The sequence below is a fragment of the Neocloeon triangulifer genome, unplaced genomic scaffold (assembly GCF_031216515.1).
Source record: "Neocloeon triangulifer isolate White Clay Creek 2 clone unplaced genomic scaffold, ASM3121651v1 ptg000022l, whole genome shotgun sequence".
Classification (NCBI taxonomy): Eukaryota; Metazoa; Arthropoda; class Insecta; order Ephemeroptera; family Baetidae; genus Neocloeon; species Neocloeon triangulifer.
The window spans coordinates 6015001-6020000 of record NW_026775562.1 but is presented as its reverse complement, the minus strand read 5'-3'; the positions used below and the strand labels follow the sequence as shown (position 1 = coordinate 6020000).

Below are 5000 nucleotides of genomic sequence, written 5' to 3'. Positions count from 1 at the left end.
GAGTTTAGCGGAAGCTTGCGGCGGGAGACCAAGAGCTCTCTCGTAAGAAGAAAGCAACAAAGTTCCCGTACTAGAGCCATACGTGCTCTGGATGAGGGGGTCATCGACGCCTCGCATCTTCTCGCCAAGTTTGATACCGACACAAGGAATGAGACGACTCAATCGTGGAAACCCTAGACCTCCGTTCTTGGGTGGAACGTACAGAATTTCGCTGGCCGCAGCCGCGGGGAGGTGTAAAACTCCCCGTACCACCCGACGAATCCTGTCGTCCATCCTCACCAACGTGGAGATGGGCGGAAGCGCCATCACCAGCTGGTGCTGGAAGTGAGGAATAAGGTGTCTTGACAGCAAGATCAGCTTCTGCGCCGGCTTCAAATGAAGCCGTTCAACTCTCTCAAGACACAACTCAATGTTCCTGAAAGTAGTTTGCACATCCACTTTTCCTGTCCAGAGAATCCACGCACCCAGATAACGGGAAGGCGTGGTAACCTGCCCGGTCGGGATGCGATCAACTCCGACTGTCAGACTGGGATCGCATAATCTCGCTCGGCTCCTCTTCTTTGTTGGGCGAATCCACCAGGCCAAACTTTTGTCCGGCGCCAGCGACATCCCCAAGTCAGATAGGTACCGGTGCGAGACCTCCAACATAGCTTGCGCTTGTGCAGGAGTAGCAGACAGGAGAATGAGATCATCCGCAAAAGCTAAGACGCTCACAGACCCCCATTCACCAGCGAACCCTTCCATCGATTCTAGCTTAAGAAGTAGGGGTTCCATAAGCAAGTTGAACAGCAAGGGAGAGAGCGGGTCGCCCTGCTTCACTCCCCTCCGCAAGCGTACCCGTAGGTTTCCTTGCGGATGAAGAAAAGTGGTGGAAGCTCCAATATAGGAGCTCATGACCAGCTGCTCAACGAAACTCGGGATCCCTTTCCTTCTCAGGGCAGTGCCGAGGGCCCAATGCGGCGCCGTATCGAACGCCTTTTTAACATCGAGCTGAACCACGACTCCCCCTGGTGTATGGTCATGCATTCGTTTCACCATGTCCGTAAACAGTCGCACATTGTTGAAACATCCCGCCTCCGGGACGAATCCCTTCTGACGGGGAGTCAACTTAACGACCTTGGTTAGGCGATCTACGAATACTCCCCAAAACAGCCTCGCTAGAATCGAGCTGATTGTGATCGGCCGATTGTTTTCCACAACAGCTGGGTCTCGTCCCTCTTTAGGAATGAGAGTCGTACGATTCTCACTCCAGCCACCCGGTAAAAGGCAGTTTCGGAGACAAGCGTTGAAGAAAAGTGTCACCAGGTTAGCCCAGCACGGCTCTCTCAATAGAGCTGGCCCTACGCCATCCAACCCACGTGCCGTACATAACTTAAACCCTTTTGCGCGTTTGAGCACTTCGCCGACCTGGAAGGGCCGCAAAAAGTCACAAGGATCAAGATCTTCCTCACTCGGCCCTAATTCCAGTGGATTGGGAGTCAACGGAGTTGACGCAACCCCCCAGAGAGACAAGTAAAGCTTATCAATGTCCGAGCGAGCGAGGCTCTCACCGTTAGGCTTACTGGGGTCAACACCCAGACGCACGCAGCGGGCAAAAAGCCCCGGATTGTCTTTAAACAACCTCTGCTGCCGGGCATAGTTATACCTCTTTCTTCCGACATTGGTTTTAGCCCTTGAACCCGAAGGGCGCGGCCGTCCTGCTTTAGCCGCTTTCTTTGGCAAACGTGGCTTGGGTGCCGGGCGTTTCTCAGTAACACCCTCTTCCAAGTTTAGACAAGACACCAACTCATCGTGTACTTCATCGAGCGATCGCTCATCCTTGGTGATCTTAATTTTCTCGAGGATCTCGGATTGTTTAGCAGTAAAACTCTCCGGCCTCGGCCAGTTATCAATCTCTGAATCAAATAAATCGATCCAGTCCCTCGGAGGGGACACCATCGGCTTCCCTTCCGATCTCGAATCCAGCTGGCTTCCCTCTGGGGAGTTGTCACCAGCCGGACGCACATCTTCCGGTTCGTGAGGCACGACCACCACCGTTGGGTGCGCGACGTCGTCCCCTGGCCTACCCGATGATGAGATGTCGGAGGTCCGTGCTTCACGCAGCGGATTTTCCCTGGCTTTCAGCCACCTGTCCCGGTCCATGCGATACTTGCCCTCAGCTCTCTTACTCTTGACCTGCTGGCTCGTCTTAGAACCGAGCCCTGCCGCTAACATTTTGTTGATGTTCGGCATGCCTATGAGTCGCAACTCCAAAGAAAGAAGACGCTCCATCTCCTTCGGCGTCCAAAGGGGTTCTAATCCCTTTGTGCCTCCGGCACAGAGTTCGGCGTTCCTTTCCTCAGGGTGCGCTCGTGCAACGTGGTTTGAGCGTGCACTTTTTGTCAAGAAGGCTCGAGGACAATAGCCGCATTTTAACGGGTCAGGGCTAGCGGGTGCATAGCAGCGGCGCTTGTGTAATTTGACCGCGGCGAGGCTGAGAAAATTCCCATCACACCACGGGCACGCGTACCCCAAGCGCCACCCTTCGTGCATCCGACCCAGGTGATCCGACGTATCCTCAATACTGATAAGAGTCTTAACCTGTCCCCCCACACATAAAGGGCATAACCCTGAAGTGAAGGGGTGAGGCAAGTTGACGCGTCTTGCCATCAGAGTCATTCCAAACGGAAGCAACCCTGACTCCGACCCAGAAGATTGAGAGCCACAAGACTTCGACTTTGCAGTCTGATCCGCGTCTCCTTCTCCCCGAGCGGGTAATGATGAGAGAGGAGCCATGGGGGGAACTGACCCCCCCACCGGCTCTTCATCATCAAAACGTTCAACGGCAAGAGTAGCTGCGAGACGAGGTACCGTCGAAAGAGCAGGTGAGCGGGCCGAAGCCCTAGTCAACCTTCTCCTCCGCTCTACCAGCGGTACGGAGCGAGGCTCCATACCACGAGCAGGTTCTTCCCCTGAAGGCGACATGGAGGGAATGGGACCCAACACCGGCGCCTCCAGGTTCAGTCGTTCAACCAGTACCACCGCTCGGCACTTCAGCTTGTCAGGGGTCGCTCGGGCAGCTAGTACCCTCGGCAACTGACCTGACGCGTCTGTCGGTGAAACCGACCCTACCAATACTCCGGGGGGAGTCCTCGGTCCGTTGGTAGTTGCATTCTTTCGAGCAAGCACGGGCCGCAACACCAAGGGGTGAGACAATTGAGGTGTCATAAGAGGAGGAAAACCTCCCGCCGACTCCCCGGCTGCCTCTCGTTCAAAAGGTGCCGCAACCGTATGCGAGTTCAGGGGCTGAGCAGAAGAGGGCACAGGTGCCCCTTTCCTCCAGACCCTTCGTTCCCCAGGTAACCTCCGCAGGTTGAGCATTGGATCCGGCGTAACCGGCTCCCCCCACTTACCAGAGGAAACCTCCGATTCGTGGGCGGGTGTAGCCTTTGAAGGTCTCATGGGGGGAATGGTACCCCCCACCGAAGCCTTCGTGGGCGTGCGTTCAAATTCGAGCTCCCGAAGGGGCTCAGGAGGCTGGACTCGTTCGGGCCCAGCCCCCAGGGGGGCGCGTTGGTTTCGCTGCGCGTTCAGCGTCCGAGGCATAATATTGAACATCTTCATATTTATGCATCCCCTAGGCACAAGGGCCGAACCTGTATTTTCGACCAGGGCAGTCGACAGGGGTTAACGTCGCCATTTTGGGTGGGGCACCATCCTAGAACAGGGCAGGTGGGCGACAGGTACCAAGCTTCCCCGACGCACTTTACTAACCCTAAGAGGGCAGCAAAGGAGAGGTGATTCAACCCTGCCTTAGAGGCGTTCAGGCTGGATTAAATCGATTGATGGATCCGACCGGCCACAGGTTATCCATCGGTACGCACGTCTATTGTGACCTGACGCTCCTAGGGGGCCGAGGCCGTTACCTAGGACCATGACCACGGGACCCGGCTTAGAGATACCCATGGCTCGTTCAAGAAGCCGTATTAAGCCTGACTTCAGGTGAGATGAGATAGTCTGTTCCCCGAGAGGCTACGTTACCCCGCAATCCTCTCAGGTTTAACGGTAAGGACCTCGCGAAGGTCACCTCATCCTACCATTTCCTTTTGGCGCCTACTGCACCCCAAAGTTCGGGTAAAACTTATAGGGCCCAGTTCTTTTCGCAAAAGGCATAAAAGAAAAGAAGCACACCCACAAGGGGAATGCGAGACTGGCAACTCATTATTGCCCCAGGACAATGATTGTGCGTCACTAAATTGATGACGAAGCATTTGGCAGCTACCTAGAAGTCCGAACTTTAACGCCCCGCGGACAGGGTACTCGAGGCTCTCGCCGCGACATCCCACATCCACTAGCGGGTTTTCCCTAGGGCGTAAGAGAGTCATAGTTACTCCCGCCGTTTACCTGCGCTTGCTTGAATTTCTTCACGTTGACATTCAAGGCACTGGGCAGAAATCACATTGCGTCAACACCCGCAGGGGCCATCGCAATGCTTTGTTTTAATTAGACAGTCGGATTCCCCCGGTCCGTGCCAGTTCTGAGCTGGTCGTTGAATGGCGGCCGAAGAGACCGGCAGGCAAGTTACGCACCCCGCGAAGGGCACGGCCCCCTACCGGCTCGCAGCAAGGAAGTTCCGTGGGCGGCCAAGGCACGGGACCGAACTCGGCAGGCCTACCCCCGAAGGAGCAGACCCACCTCGCCCAGGCCCGGCACGTTAGCTGTCTACCCACTTCCCGACCAAGCCCGACACGCCCCGACCCTCAGAGCCAACCCTTGTCCCGAAGTTACGGATCCGATTTGCCGACTTCCCTTACCTACATTATTCTATCGACTAGAGGCTCTTGACCTTGGAGACCTGCTGCGGATATGGGTACGAACCGGTGCGGCGACTCCACGTGACCCTCACCCAGATTTTCAAGGGCCGACGGGACTCCCCGGACACCGCAGCAACTGCGGTGCTCTTCGCGCTCCATTCCATATCTCCCTGCTAGAGGATTCCATGGAACCCGAACGCTCAAACA

At 55.9% G+C, this 5000-nt stretch overlaps 1 pseudogene; it reads right to left on the bottom strand.

Annotated features, from left to right (window-relative positions):
• LOC132204912 (large subunit ribosomal RNA) overlaps nt 1-5000 on the bottom strand; it is a 10627-nt pseudogene that overhangs the window by 3598 nt on the left and 2029 nt on the right.